The sequence below is a fragment of the Ictidomys tridecemlineatus genome, chromosome 2 (assembly GCF_052094955.1).
Source record: "Ictidomys tridecemlineatus isolate mIctTri1 chromosome 2, mIctTri1.hap1, whole genome shotgun sequence".
Classification (NCBI taxonomy): domain Eukaryota; kingdom Metazoa; phylum Chordata; class Mammalia; order Rodentia; family Sciuridae; genus Ictidomys; species Ictidomys tridecemlineatus.
Window position 1 is genome coordinate 51635442 of NC_135478.1, and position 23097 is coordinate 51658538.

The 23097-nt window shown below is 38.0% G+C and overlaps 1 long non-coding RNA gene across 1 annotated transcript in view; it reads left to right on the forward strand.

Moving 5' to 3' along the window:
- The window catches only part of LOC144375080 (uncharacterized), a 35259-nt gene extending 21789 nt beyond the window's left edge, over window positions 1-13470 (forward strand). The window contains exon 3 of the long non-coding RNA XR_013434499.1: window positions 12785-13470. This is a non-coding gene — a long non-coding RNA (uncharacterized LOC144375080). The remainder of the gene's footprint in view (window positions 1-12784) is intronic.
- The last annotated feature ends 9627 nt before the right edge of the window (window positions 13471-23097 follow it).

The following is a 23097-nucleotide window of genomic DNA, read 5'->3' on the forward strand; positions in this document are numbered from 1 at the left end:
TCCTCAAAAAAATCACTTTTTGACCTACAATATTGAACAAAAGGTATGCAAATAATATTCACATAGTAGATCTGTCAGAATAACATGACAACCTCATGGTAGACATTGAAATGCAAGTTTTACAGAGGTTCAGGGTGCCTTCAAGAAATGTTTGAGAAGATAGAATTGGGCACTTAGGGACTGATAGATGTCCCTTGGCATTATAAAGGGCAGCATAAACACCACTGCAGCCAAGGAAAATAAACAAAAATTGTATGAATGCTACTTAGAAGAAATTATTGTCAGAGAAGATGTCATTACTGAAGGGGTTTTAAAGAGAGTGCAAGTGTGTTTGCCATGTGAAGTAGTAAGACACATCTCCATGGACAGTGTTAGGAAGACCTGGGGTGATGCTGATCATGACAACACTCTGATTTCCAGGAGCTGAACATCCCATCCACCTCCTGCCTTCTCTGGAAGCCAACTCTGTGAGTGCTGCAGACCAAGTTAGGGAGACGTTTCAAGACAGAGGAAACAGCATGCAAAAAGGAAAAGTGTCAAACAGGCAGTTTAGAAACTGTAAGTGGTTTAATGTTACTGGAGAGGAGAGAGATTAAAAATGAGAGTGAAACTATATGCAAAAGCCAGACTATGAAAATGCTGATGAAACATTCTCCAGACCTAGGGCTTGATGTGATAAACAGTGGGGAGCAAATGATTGGTTTTAGCAGGCAAGCGATAGGATCAAGTTTAAATTTTAGAAAAAAAATTCCTGAAGCACTGTGGAGGCTTGATTGGAGTGGGATGTCGCTACAGGAAGGAGATCAGTGAGGAGGTCACTGTTAGCAATTAGACAAATTATTTTGCCTATCAAATTACTAAAAATAAAAATAACCCAGTGGTAAGAGATAAATCATAAATACCTAAAAGCTGTTTGTGATAACCAAATGTAGTCAGAAGTTTTAAAATGCTAATTGAAGAAGTTCATGACCTTTGGCTTATGAATTCTATTTCTAGGAATCTGTAGTAAGAAAATAGAGATGAAGACAAAAGCATGTGCTCACCAGTCTTCCTTCTTCCTGAAAAATTAAAAACCATTTTTATGTCCAATTCAAAGAGTAATGGTTAAACAAATGAAATATGTCACTGTCATTTAAAACATTTCCAAAACATTCAGTGACATGGAAAATTGCCCCAGGATTAGTGTTAAATGAAAAAGCAGAATACAACATTAAACATTCAGTATGATCCCAGTCTTCGGAAAGGTATATACATTCCCATAAAAACACATAAAAATGTAATGGCTGTTTATCTCCAGATGGTGAAATTGTGGGTGATTTTCATTTTCATCTTTTTGTGTTATTTTTTTTATTCATTGTATAAATATGTACTAATTTTGCAGACAAGCATTCGGCTGAACCATTTTGAATTGCCTGCTATGGAATGAATTACATCTCCTGCACTCTCCACCCCTATGCATCCATGAAAGTCTTAACTCCTCATATGATTAGATTTGGAGATGAACCTTTAAGAGATAATCACGTTTAAGTGAGGTCACCAGGATAGGACCCTCATGATGGGATTAGTATTTTTGTAAGAAGAAGAAGAAACAGGAGAGCGCCCCCTTTCTTTCTGTTTCTCTCTCTCTTTCCACATGAAGAAGAAGTCACATGAGCACACAGTGAGATGGTGGCTATTCACAAGCCAGGAAAAGTACTCTTCACCTCTTCATCAGAACCTAATCATGCTGGAACTCTGATCATTGTCTTCTAGCCTCCAGAATTAAGGGGAAATAAACCTCTGTTGTCTAAGCTAGCCCATCCATGGTATTTATTGGACAATGGTCCAAAGCTAACTAATACACTACTGAAATTGATTGTAAAAATGGCAATTCCATATGATCCAATATATAAAAGAGAAATAAAATCAAATGAGAGACATTCATCAAAAATGCTTTTGCAATTAATCCTAAGCAATAACAGTAAGATAATAAGAACAAAGATGCAAAGGATAGGGGCTAGGGTTGTAGCTCAGTAGTAGAGCACTTGCCTAGCACTTGGGAGGCACTGGGTTCCATCTTCAGCACCACATTTTAAAAAAATAAATAAATAAAATGAAACTGTTGTGTCTAACTGCTGAGAGCCATTAGCAAGTAGGTATGACAATTTCCTTGCCAGCATACCCCATGTTGCTTAGAGGAAGGACTCGTGGAAATGGACTTGCCTTGGACACTCACAGTGACATTGCATGTATGTTTGAGAAAGGTGACCCTGCTCAAGGACCAGGGTGGATCCAGGTTTAGGGAGGATCCTACTGGATTAGGGCGGATCCAGGTTTAGGGTATATCCTGCTGGTTTTAGGGAGTATCCCGCTCCTTGGGTTTAGGGCGGTTCCAGGTTTAAGGTACACCCTGCTGGGAATAGGGCGTATCCTGCTGATTAGAGCCTGGTGGAAGCTGGATTTTGCCCAGAACGTGAATTTTCCCCAGAACGTGTTTGTAGAGGGCTGGTGTGAGTTCGGGAATAAAGAATTGCTGTTTGAATCTACAAAGCTGTGAGTGGCTCGTGATTTTGTGCCCAGCCAGACTGCAGCATCTAACTACAACTAAAAATAATTTTTTAAAGAAAGATGCAAAGGTTATTAAGATGGCAGATTCTGTAGCTTGACAATAGGTAGGATTGATATGGTAGTATTGGTGCTTAAGAGCAGGTATCTGTATCTAAAACAAATTCTTAAAATTTTTTTTTAAATATATTTTAGTTGTTGATATACCTTTATTTTTTTTTTTATTTATATGTGGTGCTGAGGATCGAACTCAGTGCCTCACACATGCCAGTTGAAAGAAGAAAAAGAAGAGAGAGAAGGCATCTAGAAAATAAGTCCAAAACTTTCAAAGTCATAAATTGGGAAAGGGGACATATTCAGGACAAGGAATATTCACAAAAACCTGTTTGGTAGCTAGCCTCTAAGGTGACCTCTAATAATTCCCACCTCCTGGCATCATACCCTGGGCAACTTCCTTTTCTCATGTACAAGTGAATCAGTACACTGGTCCCTGACATGGTTCAATTTAGGATTTTATGATTTTTTAACTTTCCAACTTTACAATGATATAAAAACCATAAGTACTCAGTAGAAAATATACTTCAGATTTTGAATTTTGATCTTTTCTCAGGCTATGAACATGTAGTATCTCTAGGTTTGGCTGTGAGCCAAATTTCCCAGTTAGCCAGGTGATCATGGAGATAAACAACTGATGCTCTACAGTATACGGTGTTGCTTGTATTTTTTGGATATAAATGACATTTAATTTAATTATAAGAAACATTCACTATAAAAACTTAGAGTTAAGTGATTCTTCCCAACTCTAGGTTAATGTTAGTGTTCTGAGTATGTTTAAGATAGACTAGTCTAACCTCTACTATTTGGTAGGGTTGGTATATTAAATGCATTTTCAAGTTAACAATGCTTTCAGCTTATAATGGGTTTCCTGGGACTTAGCCCCATGATTAGTCAAGGAACATCTGTACCCTACCTTCCTACTGCAGAAGTGATAGTGCACTACTTCAGAGATGAGCATTCTCTGGGGAAAGCCAATGACCACTACTACATTGTAAGGACACTCAGCCCATGGAGAGGCCCATGTGTTGAGGAACCAAGATGCCCAGCTGTTATAGTTTGGATATGAGGTATCCCCCAAAAGTTCAGGTGTGAGACAATGCAGGAATGTTCAGAGGTGAACTGATTAAATTTTGAGAGCTGTAACCCAATCAGTCCATTTCATGGATTAATTAATGGGTGGTAATTGTAGGCAGGTAAGGCATGGCTAGAGGAAGAACGTCACTGGGGATGTAATCTTGGGTTTACATTATCCCTGGCTCTTTGCACTCAAGCTCCCTGCTTTCTGATACCAATGAATACAGCAGCTTTCCTTCACCACACCCTTCTGTCATGATGTTCTGCCTCACCTCAGGCCCAGATTTATGGAGTAAGCCGACTATGGACTGAACCTCTAAAACTGTGAGCCAAAATAAAGTTTTCCTCCTCTAAGTTGTTCTCACCATGTCTTTTGGTCACGGCAACATAAAGCTAACACATTATCCAAGAGCCAGCAAAGAAGAAAGGTCTGAACGCAACCTTATAAGAGAGACTAGAAGCAGAGCCTCAGGACCCAGTCAAGCTTTCCGTGGATGGGACAACCCCAGCTGATACTGAATGCCACCTGATTCCCACACCATGAAGCTCAGTGGTGTCCCAGTTCCTGTTCTACAACAACAGTGACAGAAATGTTTGTTTTATGCTGCTAATTTGGGGAGTAACTGGATGCAATGTATAATTAATACAACCAGTTTTGATTACTTTGCTATTCTAAAGAATTGACTATTCCTTGAAAGCAGAAGTAATATCTTAATATGTAAGGCCTCTTGCTGTATTTGGCATATGATCTATATTCAATAAATATATATGGCAAGCTGAAAATGTAGCAAAGAGACTAGGAAACCTGGGAAAGTAGTTGATAATCCCTGGTGGGCACCCATTAAAAGATCTCAAGGTATAACTTGTTCAGGATAAAGTTTTGTTTGAAAAGTAATGTGGTGAATGATTTTTGTGTTTGCTCCTACTTTAGGGATGTATAGTGCTTGTAAGTGCACTTTAAGAATCTTTTGTGCTTTAGAAGCCCATAAATCCCCAAATACTCCAAATTGTAGAGTTCTAAAGCTGCAACTTATTTTCTTTTATAGAACAAACTTTGGAAAAGTGTGTACCTAAACATTTTTAACTACAGAAAGCTTTAGCAAGTGATTTTTCTCCAAATTCATTTCAGTCCCTTACATAATTTGTAGATAGCAATTTCCTACTAGCTTTCCTTTTATTCTTTGAACTCTCATTGACCTTGATTTAAAAACTAGAGTTGGTGAAATTCAAATTTTTATAGGACATTTTGCCAATTATATGCAGTACTCAATCCAAAAAAAAATTCTATCTTTTGAATTTCATCCATACCTGTTCTTTGTTGTTCTATCAACAACCAATTGGATCTCATTAATCCGTGGACACATTCTAGAACCCAGAAGAACAGAACATACAATAAAGAGGTTCGGGCTGGGGATGTGGCTCAAGCGGTAGTGCGATCACCTGGCATGCGTGTGGCCCGGGTTCGATCCTCAGCACCACATACCAACAAAGATGTTGTGTCCGCCGAGAATTAAAAAATAAATATTGAAAAGTTCTCTCTCTCTCACTCTCTCTTTAAAAAAATAAATAAATAAAATAAAGAGGTTCAGTTCATTTAAATCTGAATGTACCGGCAAAGATGCCTGGTCTCTAAGTAGTTCCTTGCTGAAATAAACACAGAGACACACACCCCAGGTTTTACAAAATCAACTCCTACTCTTTTCATCACAATGAGCACATGAAAAATAGAGGGAATTTGCAAGTGTCTGGAAATAACACTGTATGCTGGCTGAGAGTGAAATCAGAAAAGTCTGTGGTACTCTTCAGAGTTCTTATTAAAAAGTAATAGAGGGAAATCTCACAGGCTAGCCAAATGTAAGCAAACTTCACATGAAATGTTTACATCTAGGAATAGACTCACAAAAACTGAGAAAGAAGAGGCAGGAAGCCTAAGGAGTTAATCCATTAATCCATCGCTCTTCCCAGGAAGGACTGGACTCTCTTTCTTACTTACCATAGAGTCTAATGTTCTCTGACATTCTCTCAGCCACCAAATTCTAACATATCTTGCTTCAGAGACTCCTAATTAATTAGGTACAGCAAATAACAGTTTCCCTCCCAAAAGGTGTCTGGTTCTTCCTCTTTTTAAAAATATCTCTTTTGATAATTCACTTTGATACTCCTTGTACCTTTTCCACATAATTTGCAACTTTAAAATATTGGAAGACAGCCTTGCCATGCAGATTTCATTTAACTAAATCATAGTCAGATAACTTTTACCTCCTTTAAAAAAGAAATGTCAAGAACATGTTCAACCTTCTATTTTTCCCGTAGAAATACAATAAATAAAATATGAATCAATATAACAAATTTATTCATACTGAAAAGTGAATAATGGGGTATTTCCTGTCCTTATGTTATAGTCAATTAGAAGGACTTCCTATTATGTGACCTTTAGAAAAACATTGAACCTTTCTGTGCCTTAGTTTCCTATTCTATACTAGACTAAGGGTTCCTACCTTTAGGATTAACTGGAATTAATTTAGGATTAACTCACATTATGTTATATGACTCTCTCATGACAGATGGTATTATTTGTAATATTTTCTAGAAACCTCTGGACTTAGTATTTTCAAAAAGTTTTGTATTTCTTATTCAGTTGGTGCCTTATAATCTAAAACAAGCATAATAAAAGGGTTTTGTTGCGTTGGTTTTAAATTTTGAATTAGAAGTAGCTATTGAGTTGCAGTATCCTTAGATATAATGCTATGATAAGTAGTATGCAGACACACACATGTGTAGATACGTGTGACTATGTGTGTATGTGTACCTATGTATTTATATATCTACATTTGCATATATGGAAAACTCTAATATAATATGTGTTAAAAGTTGGCAGAGGATGGGCATGGTGGCACATACCTGTAAGCTCAGCGACTTGGGAGGCAAGAAGATTTCAAGTTTGAAGCCATCCTAGGCAATTTAATGAGACCCAGTCTCAAAAAATAAAAAGGGGTGGAGTACTTGCCTAGCATCCACAAGGCCCTGGGTTCAACCTCACAGTACCACAAAAAAAATAAATAAATAAATAAATAATAAACAAACAAAAAAACAAAAGGAGGAAAATTGGCAGAGATATCTATGTTGAGACATTATTACTTGTATATGTGTGTTTTAGTGTTCTTTTGTGATGAAGACATGGTAATTTATATATGCAACCTTCACTAGGAAAAAAAAAAACACGATACACCTCAGCACCTCTGAGCTGCTCCTTCTCCTGCCAAAGCAGTTATTACTCTCCCTCTTCTTTTCATGGGCTTCCTTCCCACTTCCTGGAAAGAAAGCTTGAGCTAAATTCATGGGAGGTAGAAGAGTGAATTCAGAGCTCAGGCTTTTGGATTTGCTTTCAAATCCAAAACCTATTACTTCCTATCTGTGAAACTATAGCTACCTTACCTTCTCCAAGTCCAATTTACCCTTCAACAAATAATGAGAGTCTTTGTTATAACAGGGATTAAATGAGATCTCATGTGTAAAACACAGCATCTAGCACTAGTAGGCAGGCACTTCCAGTGTGGTTGATGGTTCTTGTATCAGACGGGTTCCAGCCGTTACAGTGAACTACGAAGAGTCAGTATAACAAAAACTTCAACAGAGCACAATTTTATTTCTCCTCCCTCAGAACCAATATGATGGTTCTAAAGGGCTCAGGTTTCTTTTATCTTATTGCTTTGACATAATTAACTGAAAGCTTCCATCTTCAAATCCAAGATGGCTGCTTCAACTTCTGCCATCTTATCCACACACAGCAATGGGAAGACAGAAAGAGGGAAGGTAGTTATTTGTTTACTTTTCTGGAAACTTTTGCATAACAAAAAATGTAGTGACATAAAACAGCAATTAATCATTCCCAATGATTTCTGTGGGAATGGCATTTGGAAAAGGCACAACCAAGATGGCTTGTTTCTACTTCACAATGTGAAGGGACCTCATTTGGGAAGACTTGAGGGTTGGGAGTTAATCCATGGTTAGCCTCTAGGAATCACTAAGGCTTCCATGCCTGAAGATTGATGGCTTCAAATTGGCACTCAGCTGAGGCTGTTAGCCAGAACACCTGAGCCTCTCCATGTGGCGACTTGGGCTTTCTGTTGGATGGCTACAGTCTAAGAGAGAGTCACCCAAACAGAACCAAATGAAGGCTGCATTGCTGTTTAATGGCCTACCCTCAGAAGTCAAATAGCATCACTCTGCTGCTCACAAACTCTATTCAAGAGAAGATTGGTAAACCCCCTCTCAATGGATGCAGTGTGAAAGTCACAGTGTGAAAAATCATATGGGATGGAAGATTGTAGGTGTCATTTCTGGAAAATACAACCTGAGATCATTGGCCTGTGACCGTTATAGCAACTTTATGTTAGTAGTACTGCCCATTGTACTTTCAAAAAATATTTTATGGGTGTATACTATGCACCATTCCAATTTCTAGGGACAAAGTAGTGAACAAAACGAAGTCCCTGTCTTCATCATAATTGTATTCTCATGGGGAAGACAGAGTCTAAAACAAATATACTATACTAGTGTGTAGTGACACATGCTGGGAAGAAATTAAAATATAAAGATACAAAAAAATGCAGCATGCAGATGCTATTAACATAGTGTTCTTTTCTGAGGAGGCACATGGGAACAGATACCTCCGTGTTTAGATGATCCAGCTATGCAAGAGCTGAGAAAAGAGCATTCTAGGCAAAGGGAGTTACCCCAAGTAAAGATCTGTAGTGGAATACGCTTGACTTACTCATAGTACAGCAATAAACACGTGTGGCTGGAGAATAAAGATCAGTCAGAGCCTACCAATAGAAATTGGAGGTCAAGAAAATGAACCTGAATTTTTTTGTTGTTGTTGTTTTTTTTGTACCAGGGATTGAACTCAGGGGCACTCAATCACTGAGCCAGATTCCCAGCCCATGAACCTGAATTTGATTCAAGGTATTTTAAAACAGCATTTTATATATATATAAATGATAGTATTTAAAAGCTTTTTTTGACTCTGTGTGAAGAACAAATATTACAAGAGGATAAGAATGAGAGTATAAGTTACTACAGGGATCCAGGAAAAGGTGACAATAGCCTAAGCAGAAGCGTGACCTTAGACATGAGGAGAAGTAGTCACATTTGTACTCTTTTTGGGAAGACCAACCAATCCTGATGTGGATTAGATGTGGGGTGTGAAAGAAAGAAGGTTACAGAGAATGACTTTTAGGCTGGAGGCTCTGTTTTGCACTACTCGGCACCACAAGGCACCACAAAGCTAGAGACCCTGAAGTGCAGTGATTCTTACCCTCCCCCAAGAAACTCAGGGTCAAAGCATAAAGTTTGAGACACACCCAGCAGTGACCTTGAACTCCTCCAGTCCTCACAGACCCAGGGTAGAACCAGGTAGTGCCACATACAGAAGTTGAACTAGCAGGGGGCGATTAAGCTTCTCAGATGAAGAGAGAAGAAGGAAGCAGGGGTTGGGTCAGGAGCTTTGAAGGTTATTTGTGCAATCGCAGTGGCACAGAGGAATCAGGCACTCCCAGAGCAAAGCACAATGGAGCCCTGAGGCACTCAGGCTGGGTAATTCCCTCAGAATTGTGGTCTTTGCTTCATTTCTGCCAGGCACCCAGTGGACACTCCCTGAACACCAATGACCACAGAAATGATGTTGTTGACTGGGCAGTACTGCCGCTCATTTGACCAATTATTCATGATTGTTCAGCTGATTTCCCACTCTTATAATAGGCTTCAATTTTACTGCAAACAGAATTAGGGCATGCCAACATAAATGCTTTACCGCCACAGAAATAGATCTTACCTCCCACTGGATGCCTTTATGCACTAAATTTGTGGCTAACAGACCCACTAACAAAATCCCAGGCAGGGTTCTCCTGCCTGCAAATGAAGACGGTTGTAGGAAAAGTCAACGGACGGGAATCAGCCCTACCAAAGTAGGATGGGCCTACATTTTCATTTTTGGAAACCTTGGTCCATTTGCTTTTCCTCCTCATTCTACCATAAGCTCCCTGCATTTACATAATAAAGTATACATGTATGTAATTTCATCAACAACCAATCTCAATTGATCCAACAGGCATTTTCTTACTCTTTGCCCCTTCCCTTTATATTTCATATTTAACTCAAGTTGGGGGATAAAGAAGGTTTGAAATTACATTTGTCTCCAAACCCATACAATTAATCCTTTCCCCTGGGAATGTCTATTTTTCCCTTTCTAGGTTTCCCCCTTAGTATTTATTTATTATTCAATGTAGTCATGGAATGTTTTTTTTTCTTGATATCAAATGATTTTGTGACATGGACCTTGTTTCAGTCAGTTTCTCATGGCTGTGACTAAGAGACCCAACCAGCACAATTGAAGAAGAGGAAAAGTTTATTTGGGAGCTCAAGGTTTCATAAGTCTCAGTCCATAGTCAGCTCCATTCCCAGGGGCTCAAGGTGAGGCTGAACATCATGGAGGAAGAGTGTGGTGGAGGGAAGCAGCTCACATGGTGATCAGGAAGCAGAGAGAAACTCCACTCTCCAGAGACAAATAGAGACCCCAAAGCCACGCCCCCAATGCCCCCTCCTCCAGCCACATCCACCTGCCTCCAGCCACCACCCAGTTAACCCCATCCAGGGGATTCAGCCACAGCTTGGGTTGATACTTACAATCCACTCACCTCTCTGAACCTTTCCGAATTGTCTCACACATGAGCTTTTGGGGGGCACCTCACATCCAAACCATAACAGACCTTTTGCATATCACTACCCTTCCCCACCAAACCCAGCTAAGAGAAGAGAGATGACAAGTGCAAACCGGAAGTGAATACTAAGGACAGGTGGGCTTCCCTTTACAATGCATAACACACCGAGCTCCCTAACTCAATGAGAACCAGGGAAAGCAATCACCTGCTATTTATTCCAGTACACGCTTACAGCAAGAAACTGTGAACTGTGAATTTTCTAAATCATAACATCGGGGGCCAAATGGAAAAACATTGGAGAACACAAGTACCCTTGTTTAGCACAACTAATCAATATTTGATCTCTATTTCTTTGAGACATTTAAACTATAGATTTTCCCCCCAAACACCACTTGGGTAAAAGCATTCTGTGTGTGACTGAAACTGATTCCAAGTTTCTCTTGTGGATGTGACAGGCTACCTGTTTTCTCTAGGACTTGACTAGTCCTCACTTAACTATTTGGGGGTTTATTTTTAGGTCATTGATAAAGAAAGGAACACCTTGTCTCATTAAAACTGGTTGATCTGATATTTGTGATAGAATAAATAACACACTGATTTTTTCGTCGATTCTCTAATGTCAGAGACTGAAGACGTGGGTGATTTAACAGATTGGGAACTCCAGATCTCTCCCTCTTTTTTTATTTTCCTGCTACCTAAGAGGGACTTACGCTTAAATCTCCTACACTCTCACTGTCCTTTAAGCCCTAAGTACCACTTTACTTTTCAGTCATATGTCGAGATAATAGTAAACTGGAAGGGAAAACAGTCAAAATTAAATCACGCTTTCCACAGACTGTTGTAGTTTTAAAGAATGTCTGCAAGTTTTTTATGTTCCTTCTTTGAGTGTAGACTGGACTTACTGACTCGGTTCCAACAAATAAAATATGCAGATGGAAGTGCTAATTGTTCTGATTTGATCAGTATATGCTGTATATGTGTGTTGATATATCACATTGTACACCATAAATATGTACAATGGTTACATGTTAATAAAAATAAAATATGAAGTTTCTGTTTGTGACTTTCAGGAGCGAGTTAGAAGATTCACTGCTCTTTCTGCTGCGCTCTCTCTTGGGATTCTTTTTCTGGGGTAGATGAGACTGGAAGATACTTCCCTAAAATATGGAGGTTTGCTCAGCTGAAGACAAGCAAGAAGAAGCAGATGCAGGAGTGCTCTCTCCCCTCTCCGTATTCCTGAAAGTAGGGCATAAATTTACAAAGGCAAGAGGCACCCTGCCCAACCCCCCTACCACGTTAATAAACATTAACTACTGAAGACAACTTTAGACACTCAGCCGCCTGGGGATAATATCAGAGGAATTTATATTAACAAGCTCTACTAATGTAAGGGTGGAAAGGTGTGATACCTTTCCATGCCCATCATAAGGATGAGGGCTGACACTCTTATAACAAAAGACAGGCTAACAAGAGAAAAGCATAACAAATTTTTGTAAAAAAAAAAAAAGTCTAACATGACATGGGTGCCTGCAGAAATGAAGAACCAGAGACCCAAGGATAACTGTCTATTTCTGTGCTGAGGTGGGATGAAGAGTGGACAGCCCTAGAAAAACGTGACTGAACAAAAACTTTAAGACCTATTGGTAATCAACTGAGGAGCGGGGCACCCAACAGCCCATCTGTTCAGATTTTTCTTGACCTGTTGGTGGAGCATTCTTCTAGCCCACTCAAGGGCAGGTCTTCTGTAAAGTGAAGGTCATCAAAGGTGAAGAGAAAAGAAAGAGAGTGACCTTTCTGGATTTTGTTGCTTGCTTTTGGGGGAGAGGAGTTCTGGTTTCTATGATCTGCCTTGCAGGAGAAGAATTCTGGTTTCTACTAATCACCTTGGGAAGAAAGAGGGGGGCAGGAAATAGAAGGCAGGAAAAGGTCAGAAACACGTTCCCTCTGAGGCCTCCCAGTGTCCTTTAGATCAAAGTACTCAACCTGCCAAGGTGCCACACCTTGGCGTATTGAGTTCTGAGCCCCAGCACTAACTAAACCTTTATCTGCCGAAGGTTTGCGTTCCTCCCAAGTTGCAGCCCATAGAAACTCAATGTCCTTTCCCTTTGTCTTGTCACTTCTCTAAAAATTTACTGTTCTTGGTTGAAAATTCTATATAAGCTGAAATTCAAAACCATCTCTTTGAGAACAACTCATTTTCTGGGTATCTCCCATGTATATATAAAATGTACATGCTAATAAATTGTTATTTGTTTGATAAGCTGTTTATTTAATAAACAGTTGTTTGTTTTTCTTGTGTGTGTTGGGGGGGTTTGTTTTGTTGTGTTTTGCTTTTGTAACAGTAATATGTCCCATTTATGGACCTATGTGGGCTATTTTTTTCCCTATAGGAGGAAGTCATATCATGAAAATACTCAAGTAGATTTTGGAAAAGTTTCACAGGACCAGGAATTAAGACCACTTGCTGACAACCGTGCAAATGAACCATCTTGGAAGTAGATCTTCCTGCCCTGGTAAAGATTTTGAATGATTACAGCCCTGGCCAATGTCTTGATCATAGCATCATAAGAAACCCTGAACCAGATCCACTTAGTTAAGTTGCTCTTTAATCTCTTTCCCACAGAAACTGAGATAATAAATCTTTGTTGTTCTAAACTGATGCATTTTATGTTATGCTGCAATAGATGACTAATGCATCCATTATTCCACATATGTTTTACATTCTGCTCAGTTTGATCTTCCATTGGTCACTATATCTTACACCTAAATTTCTGTATGCCCCTGTAATCGTGACAGTTGATTATTGCACAGAACATTTGTAAAATGGTAAAACATTTAACTAACTCAAAAGTATCCTGTGCTTTTCCCTTTTTGCTTTTGTTTTTTGTTTGTTTGTTTGTTTGTTTGGGGCACTACTGTTTGATCACGAAACATAAACAGAACTCCTGGGCTATACCCTTAGCCCATGTCTATACATTTTTCAAATAAGAAAAATATTTCTTAAAGTGTTCTCTCTCGGATGGGAAATAGTTATAATACTATTATTTGTTGAATACCTGTGTATGGCAATTATTATATTACATTTATATATTTGTAACTTACATGTTATAAATTACACTATATTTATATATTGTATATTGTATAATCATATTTATTATGCTATATCATCAAACTATTTCATTTCATCCTTACCACAACTTTTGTTGTTAATATTATTATCACATAGAGTAGAAAAATAAATCTCAGAGAAATTGAGCAACTCATTAATAAACAGCAAAGTTAAAAAATCTATGTCTTGGGAGACTAAATTTTATACTCTTTTGGCATGACCACAAAAATTCATTTTCAAAAACTTCCCACTAAAAAAAATGATTCAATAAACACATGTGAACTTCAAATATGTATCTTTTTTAAAAATATTTTTTTATTTGTAGTTGAACACAATACCTTTACTTTTATTTATTTTTATGTGGTGCTGAGGATCAAACCCAGTGTCTTGCATGTGCTAGGCGAGCCATCTACTGCTGAGCCACCACCCCAGCCCCCAAACATGTATCTTGTCGGACAAGATGTCTGACAGTCTTTTCATAACACTAACCAAGAGCCTAAATTATTATATTATTGTCTTAATCCATTTAGGTTGTTTTTGCATCAGTATTAACACGTTAGAACCTATCAAACTGATGTGAAAACTGTTCATCTCAGCTGTGCCCTGAATTTTCTTCCAGTGGCGAAATTCTTTTACATTATAATGAGCTTACTGGTACCATTCCTTACCCATTTCATTCTCTATTGCTCTCACATAGGCTATAAAAATCTTAGCAAGTTGTGGGGAAAATTAATACAAACATCTACATCATTAGAGGTAAAATAATATTTCTATAAAAATCTGTCTCTGTGTCTCAAATAAGTTATGAGGAAATGTGCTCAATTTCAGGCTCAACAGATTTTTTTTCTCACCATCAAAATGATCTTGCAGATAATTTAGGTCAAAATAATACAATAAGCAGTGAGATGATTGTTAACATTTTTTTTTCTCTAAAGCAGTTTTTTTTCTTATCAAAAGTGACAATTAGCAATGGTTTCCTACATTCACAGGTGAATGATTTTCTCCACCTTATAAAATAAATGACCCAAAACAAATTACTTTCAAAAGCTATATTATTATGTTTGTGTCTCTACCTTCACATTTTCTTAATTCAAAGGCTAAATGAATTTTTAAATTTCTCAATAACAGGTTTCATTGTCTGAAATTTTCATGGGTATGATTCTTCACTGAAGTAGAATTTTTTTCTTTCACATTTTCAATTTGACACTCCAGATTGTTCAATTTGTTGAAAGACAGAAGGCTTAAGAAGCACATTAATCTGTTTTTCAAAACTGTGGCAATTCTATAGTCTCCTCCTAAAATCTGCATAATAAAAAGTACATCTGTAGTATATCTGGGAAATAAAGTTTTTCTCAATTTAGCTATGAGGACATTTCTTCTGCAGTTTTCATTACCAAAGAACTTAGTAACTGGGAGCCCAAACCAAAAAAAACCCAGTTATTAGTTAATCACTCTATCATATTATTTGCAATTGGTTTTTGGACACTTACTATCTTATATCTCTCTATGAAGTTGTTTGTATAAATACATTATTTTCTTCCCTAGTAGATTATAATCAATGTATAAGCAGTCTTGTTCTTTCAAGTGTTTGAATTTTCTTTAGGTCCTAACTGAATCTTTCAGATTAAAATATCTCTCCAATTAAAAATATCTCTTATGGAACTTTTAGGACTTCAGACAGTGTTAAAAAATTGGCTTTGGTCTCTGTTTGAAATTTGCCATTTATCAATTTTTCAAAGGTATTTATGATATATTAGATTGTTAATTCCAATTTTTCATCTCCTGTGATAGATTTATATATGGAATTTTACACTTCTCTCTCTTTATAAGTGAATGTTATCCTTCTGTCTTGTTGATATCAGACTAGGTCTCTGACAAACTCGCTTTGGCCAATAAAATGTTAATGGAGGCCTTAAATGCACAGTTTGGTCTGCCTCTTATATTTCTGCTCTTCATCACAAGAACTAGGTTTCTTTCTTTTCCTTTTTTCTTTTTGTACTAGGGATTGAACCCAGGGGGTACTCTACTACTGAACTGCATTCCCATCCCTTTTTATCTTTTATTTTGAGACAGGGTCTCACTAAATTGTCCAGGCTGGCCCTGAACTGCAATTCTCCTGCCTCAGTGTCCTGAAATTATAGGCAGGAACCACTGTGCCCAGCAGAAGTAGATTTCTTGAAATCATAGGCGAGCATGTTTTGAGGGGGAATTGGCAGGTTAAAAGGTAGAGTGTTAATATGACTGTATTTAATTATTAATTCAGCTTCAAATGTCTATCTGCAAATTCCAGGGTTCATTTGTATCCCAGCTGTGCACAAAGATTATTGCTATAGTTATCTCAGCATTTAGAAGCAAAAATATTGAAAACAACATAATGTATAATAGGGGATTAATTAAATAAATTTTCATGCAGATGGGATAGAATGAAGCTAGAAAAATATTGCATTATAAGGAACAATGCCCATTAGATGTAGCTTGAATGGGGGGGGAGTTATAAAATAGTCTTTGTATTTTGACCCCGTTTCTTTATTAAAAAGAAAAAACATACTTGATGATATGAAAAACTACATTAAGAACCATTTCGTTTATGAGATTGTCAAAGACTCAAAGGTCAATTATATTGTGTATTGAGGAGTTGAGGGAGAAGAGATGCTTACTCATTGCTCATGAGAGCTGTAATATAACTTGTATGCATGATAATTTTGCAACATTTATTGAAATTCCATACGTGCATTTTTTACTAAGCAATCCTAAATTCAAATTCTAGAAATTTTAAATCTCAGATTCTAGACTTGTATCCCAAGATATATTTTATTTATTTATTTTAATTTTTTTTTTAGTTGTAGATGAACATACAGTATCTTTATTTATTTCTATGTGGTGCTGAGGATCGAACCCAGTGCCTCACACATGCAAAGCAGGTGCTTGACCACTGAGCTACAGCCTCAGCCCTCCAAGATACACTTTATTATGTGCAAAATAACATCATACAAAGTGTTTGTGCCTTTCCCCAAATTTGTATGTTGAAACCCTAGTCCCCAATACATCAGAATGTGACCTTATTTGGAAATAAATTGTTATGGAGATGAATGAGATCATTCAGGTGTACCCTCATCAATATGACTGGTATTCTTGCAAAAAGGGGAAATTAGACATAGAGTCATTGAGAGGTGACATGAGGAGACAGTAAAAAGATGATTACCTAGGAGTCAAGGAGAGAGGCCTGGAATAGATCCTTCCTCACAGTCTTCAGAAGGAATCAACTTTGTTGCTACCTTGCTTTTAACTTCCCCCATCAGAACTGAAAAAATAAATGTTTGCTGTTTAAACAATTTATGTGTGGTGCTTTGTTACAGCAAACTAATAAGATTACTCATCACAGAAGTAAGATTGGAAACAACCATCAGTATAGAACTAGTTAATTAAATTAAGGTATAATGAATTTACATAGTACATAAGAACAACATATATTTATATTTTGAATACTGTAGATTGATATCTTCCCCCCCACCCACTGGGGATTGAAACCAGTCTGCTCCACCACTGAACCACATCCCCAGCACCCACCCCTGCATTCCCATCTTTTTTTTTTTTTTTTTTCTTTTTTTTAAGTCAGGGTCTCACTAAGTTGCCTGGGAGGGCCTCAGATTTCCATTCTCCTGCTGCAGTATTACAGCTGTGCACCATCACTCCAGGTTCTAATTTTGTTGTTGTTGTTGTTGGGAAAAAGGAAATAGATACTTTATTGCTTTGCTAGCAAAGGAGAAACACAGGAGAATCCTGTCCCAGAGGCTGTGATTCTACCCATCAGCAGGAACAGGGAGCTTTTAAGGAGGTGGTTCAAAGGCTACATTCCATATGTTCTCTGTTGGAGTTGTAATTCACTTGTTAATTTGGGAGATAGTCATTTCTGAGATCTTCTGTTACCATCCCTGAAGTCTGGATTACTTTGTTCTTATGGTGGGTGTATACTCAAGGACAGATAAATCTGCCTAAAATGGGGGGAAAAAAAAGTAATCCTGTTTCCCCTGAGATTAGGGAGGAGAAGAGATGAGGAAGGAGCAGAGAGAAAGGAAGACAAAGAAACATATCTGTTCGAAAAATAGGTTGCAGTGGCAGAATGGCAAGGGCTATATTCAAAGCATAAAGTGGACCACGGTTACATTTCCTCACCGTTAATTTCTACAATCCATTTCCGTGGAAAAATCGGCAATGAATCTCCAAGCTGCTTCCTATTTTTTTTTTTTTTTTTTTTTTTAAAGAGAGAGTGAGAGGAGAGGAGGGAGAGAGAGAGAGAATTTCCAACATTTTTTATTTCTTAGTTCTCGGCGGACACAACATCTTTGTTGGTATGTGGTGCTGGGGATCGAACCCGGGCCGCACGCATGCCAGGCGAGCGCGCTACCGCTTGAGCCACATCCCCAGCCCCGCTGCTTCCTATTGAAAGGGGTGAAGCCTTGTTCTCCATCAGGTGGGGCATGGACAGTTAATAGCATTCAGCATCAGAGAAATCCAGAGGTCCATGACAGGTGACTGGACATACATAGGGCAGGGATCATGCTAAGACAACAATAAACAAGACAGCAAAGCATTACTTTTTTTTGTAAACAATTAGCACAAAAGCAATTAATATTTTGGCCAGTCTCTGAAAACCATGAAGACAAGTCCTCATAATCATATCAGTGAAAAATAGATTGAGTTTATAAAGGTAGGAGATTAGGAAGATTTGTAGGTCTAGATATTTTTTAAAAGGAATCTTTTGATATTATAATAGAAACATATCCAATTTAGATGGTTAAACTTAAATGAATCTTAATCTTATTTGAATCTACTTAAAATACCTCTGTAAAAAACAGCTCTTTGGGGTCTCTTTGGAAAGGAACTGGACAGCTGAGGTTCTGAAGGAGGAAAATTTGTTCATTTTATAACCTTTTTGCCTTTTGAATTTTGAACCATGAGACTGCATTCCTCATTCAAAAATTAATTGGTGTGTATGTGTATACATATATTATAGAAATTAATTGAAATGGTATAAGCAAAATCTTAGGGCAGTGAAAGAAGTCATTTTTCATTCTTATCTCTTTTATGATTAAAGTATTACCCTTGCAATTGGAAAAATCACTGGATTTTAAAAAAATGTTTTAAAAATAGAAATATAGAGACAAAAAGGAAAGAATTGTTTCATTTTTGCTTTGCTTTCTAACCAACATGGCAAGAAGGATGTTAATAGAAGGATGTAAGAGAGAATCTTCCATTCAAAGCAATATTAAATAATTTTCATGGTTATCTTAACTTTCATGTACTAAGTTAAGGAGAATTATTTTCTTTCAACAGATACAAATGCAACAACCTATTTCAATTCATTAGCTTGAAATATAAAATCAATTATTCATTGGAATGCCACTAAAATAAAGTCTGCCTGTGTCTACTCTGAGATTCAGTCCTCACAGAGCTAGTAATAGTTCATATTATGATTGTAAAGAAGCAGGTGCCTAACTTTTCTATGTAGAATATCATTAACAAACTGTATTATATCTGAAAGACTGCCTCTCAGAGGGAAGAAATAAAATTGAGGGCAGGTATTTGAGCCCTTATCAGTTCATTAATGAACTAGAAACTTCTCTGTATAATGGATAACACCATAGGGCCAACTGAGCTGGAGCCAGGAGTGATACCATTGTACATGAAGCAAAACAGTTCCCATAGGCATGCTCTAAGATAAACCGTGAAGAAAGAAAGCCCTGAATAATGTGAATTTTAATGTTGACTTTGAAAAGATTTCATTTTTTTTTCCATAGGATAATCTAGGTCAGCAATAGACCTTCACAGATTTGGTAGTATTAAAGGTCTATAGAAAGAAATTGCTTATTAAAAAAAAAAAAGGCTGCACAATTTGTATTCTCTTGATTTTACAAAGCAGACAACATATCATTCATAGCCTCATATTTATCTTTAATATGCGGCTATTCAAGTACGAGGTAGTTCAAATGGGTTTTTCATTTGCTAGGTTAAAAATAAAATCTTGTCAAACTCAGCAGAGAATTTACAGAGCCGTAGATTGGTTTTGCATTACAGGTGGATTTAACATTCCAGTTCTTTGAGTTGGGATCTAAATGCTTCTCAGTGCTCATTCTTCTCTGCCTATAGCAGCTGGGATAACATTCTTGGCTCTGCTTTAGAAGAGCCAAATAATACCTGAGTATTTTATACTGGGATTCGCTGAGGAACACTGAGGCAAAATCATGTCTCTATAATGCCCAGCATTATAAAAAGTACTGAAGTAACAGAACCATAAATACTCCTAGGAATTATTTTGGGTGACAAGAGAAAGATATCTCCAGAGCCCACTGCAAACTCCTGGTGATGATTTTAAATAAGTATATATATAACTTCTATGAGACGGCTCTGATGAGAGATGGGGTTCGTTTCCTGCCCTCCCCTGAATCTGGACTGACCACAGTGACTTGTTTGTAACCAAAAGAAGGCATTGGAGGTGATGCCCCATAATCCTGAAACTAGATCGGAAAAGGCCAGTCAGCTTCTGCTTTACACCCTTGGCATGCTCACATGTGAAAAATCTGATGTCTAAGACCACTCTGCTGGAGACACCATGTGTAGGCTCTTGGTGGACACCCTGGCTGAGCTCCCAGCCCAGAGCCAGACTGAACTGTGGTAATGTGAGTGAGCCATCTTGGATATCCTTCCTGCCCAGTCAAGCCTCCTGTTGACTTCAGCCTTGCCTGACCCACAACCACAACCAGTCAGAAACCCCCAGTGAGAGCTGCTCAACTAAGTCCCTCCTGAATTCTGACTCATTATAGAGTGAACAAAATAAATTGGTTAATTTAAGATACTCAGGCTTGGGGTAATATTTTACATTGCAATGATAATCAAAACATCCCTATATGCAAATCATGGTAATAGATAATGCTTCAGCCTTTTTGTGTCTGAAAATATAGGATTAGCTACCTTCCTCCAGGGAGACCACTCTAACCTGGATATGTGTGTGTGGGGGGGGGGGGGGGGTGAGCTCCCACCACACCCTCCATGCCTTAAAAAGTATTTGGTATTTTTCCAACCTGTTCTGATACTTCTGGTTTCTCAATATTCCACTGATACTCAAATCTAGACTGCAGACCAGACTAAAAAAGATGGGACTGAAATGCCAATAACTCCAAGGGGAAAAAAAATGTGGGTTTCATTTGCCAGCCAATACAATGGATTATTTTTGAAAGCTGAGCAAATGCTACTTAAGCTAGAAGTCAGCCAGAGGAAGCCAGTGCTTGGGACCTGCTAAGAGTCTGAGAATATTGACTACATAGAAATACTTCACTTGAACACAAACATATTCATGCCTTCTCTTGTTCCTAAATAAACATTGTTTATTTATATTATTCAAGGTCAGAATAAAGGCATTTTTGGTTTTTGTTTCCTTTGATATTGGTCCCTAAGCACAGCCACGGCTAACAACACAGGACATACCTGCAGACGGCAGAGTTTATGATAAAACTTAGTGAACGGTCTACAGTTCATCCACATCAGTGACTATTGCAGGACATTTGAAGTTCCTATCCTGCCCAAAAGTGTGATGATTAGAGGAATTCAATGAGCTTCAGTTCTCACTTGATTTGCCAATGAAGCTAAGGACTTCCTGAAATGGGTGAGCATTTCCAAATGATAAATGACAAAGAACCTTAACCACATCCATTTAGATAACCTCCACATGGCGTCAGGATGAACTCAGGCAGAACAGCCTGCCTGGATGTCACAGCTCCGAGTCTACTTCAGTCATGACACTCGTCTCATCAGAATGATAAATTCTCAGGCAGATAAGCAGGGGAACCATCCCTGCACTTTGGCTAAGGAGTGATTTTCAGAATCTTCCCTGAGTTGTAATATTCTATATGAATAATGCACTGCGTCAAAGATGTTCTGTTGCAAAGAAAATTCAAATTTCTTCCTTACAGACTTTTTAATGATTCTCAATCACCTAACCTCTTCCTAGATCACTTTCTCTGTATATCAAGTGAAATTCAAGTAGCTGGTTATGAGTTCCATCAAAATAATTCAAAAGAAGAAGTTAGTCAAAATTATAAATTGGTTTTGGTAATTGGAGACTTTCAAATAAAGGGTCCTACGTAATATCAGTTACATGCTCCATAACCTCTGAATGGTTAATATAAGATAGTCATTTACTGCATTTTCCTGCCTAGCACTTATTCTGGAAATAAAACTCTTATTTTCTTTTGAGCAGTTGACCCTTTTCATCCTCAGGCCTTTCTTGTGTGTGTGTGTGTGTGTGTGTGTGTGTGTGTGTGTGTGTGTGAGCATGTGTGGTATACCTGAGATTTAACCCAGGGGTACTTCACCACTGAGCTTCACTCCTAGTTTTTCTTGATTTTTACTTTGAGATAGAATCTTGGTAAGTTGCTTAGGACCTCACTAAATTTCTGAGCTGGCCTTGAACTTGCAATTCTATTTCAGCCTCTGAAAGTCACTGCCCCCACACCTGGCTCCTTGGACCCAACATTTTGTGTAGGGTAGATCTCACCCCCACCTCCCTATTTCATGTGTGAGCATATGATCCAGGTCTTACCAATTGGATCACTTAAGGAACAGGGTTAGGGAACCATAAATGGTTGGTTTTGAATAAATGGTGTTTTAGTCAACGATTTTGTAGCTGTGCTAAAAGACCTGACCAGAACAACTGGAAGAGGAAAGGTTTATTTAGGGACTCACAGTTTCAGAGGTCTCAATCCATAGAAGGCTGGCCGCATTCCTCGGAGCTCAAGGTGAGGCTGAACATCATGGCAGAGTGTGTGGCAGAGGGAAGCGGCTCATATGATGATCAGAAAGCAGAGAGAGACTCCATTCATCAGGTACAAATATAGACCCCAAAGCCACACCTGCAATGAACCACTTCCTCCAGCCACACTCACCTGCCTCCAGTTATCAGTTAATCCCATCAGTGATCAGTTCATTGATTGGGTTAAGGGTGTAACCTAATCATTTCTCCTCCAGACCTTCTTGCATTGTCTCACATGTGAGCTTTGGGGGACACCTCACATGGAAACCATAACAGATAGTTTATTCAAAGAGCTAAGAATAGGTGAACACAAAATGAATTCCATAACATGTGGAATTCAGAAGACAGAGTGGAAAGAGGTGAGAGATATAAACCCTTGGACGCTTTTGGAGGAATTTCCCTGGGAGACATCTAAGGGCTTCAAGTAGGGGAGATATGAGAGCATTTTTGTATTTTCACGGGGTAACACAGTTTGCATTGTGAATAATGAGTTTGAAGATGGGCCCATGATGGAATCAGGGATACCAGTTGAGGAAAGTGTTGTAGAAATCTCCACATGTAATAGTTGTTCCTGAATCAGTGTATGGAAATAGTATTGGTACATATTCAAAGGATTTAAAATCAGCATACTATAGTGATGCAAACACATCAATGTTTATAGCAGCTCAATTCATAATAGCTAAGCTATGAAATCAATCTAGGTACCCTTCAACAGATGAATGGATAGACAATGTGGTATATATACACAATGGAGTATTATTCAGCCATAAAGAAAAATGACTTTATGA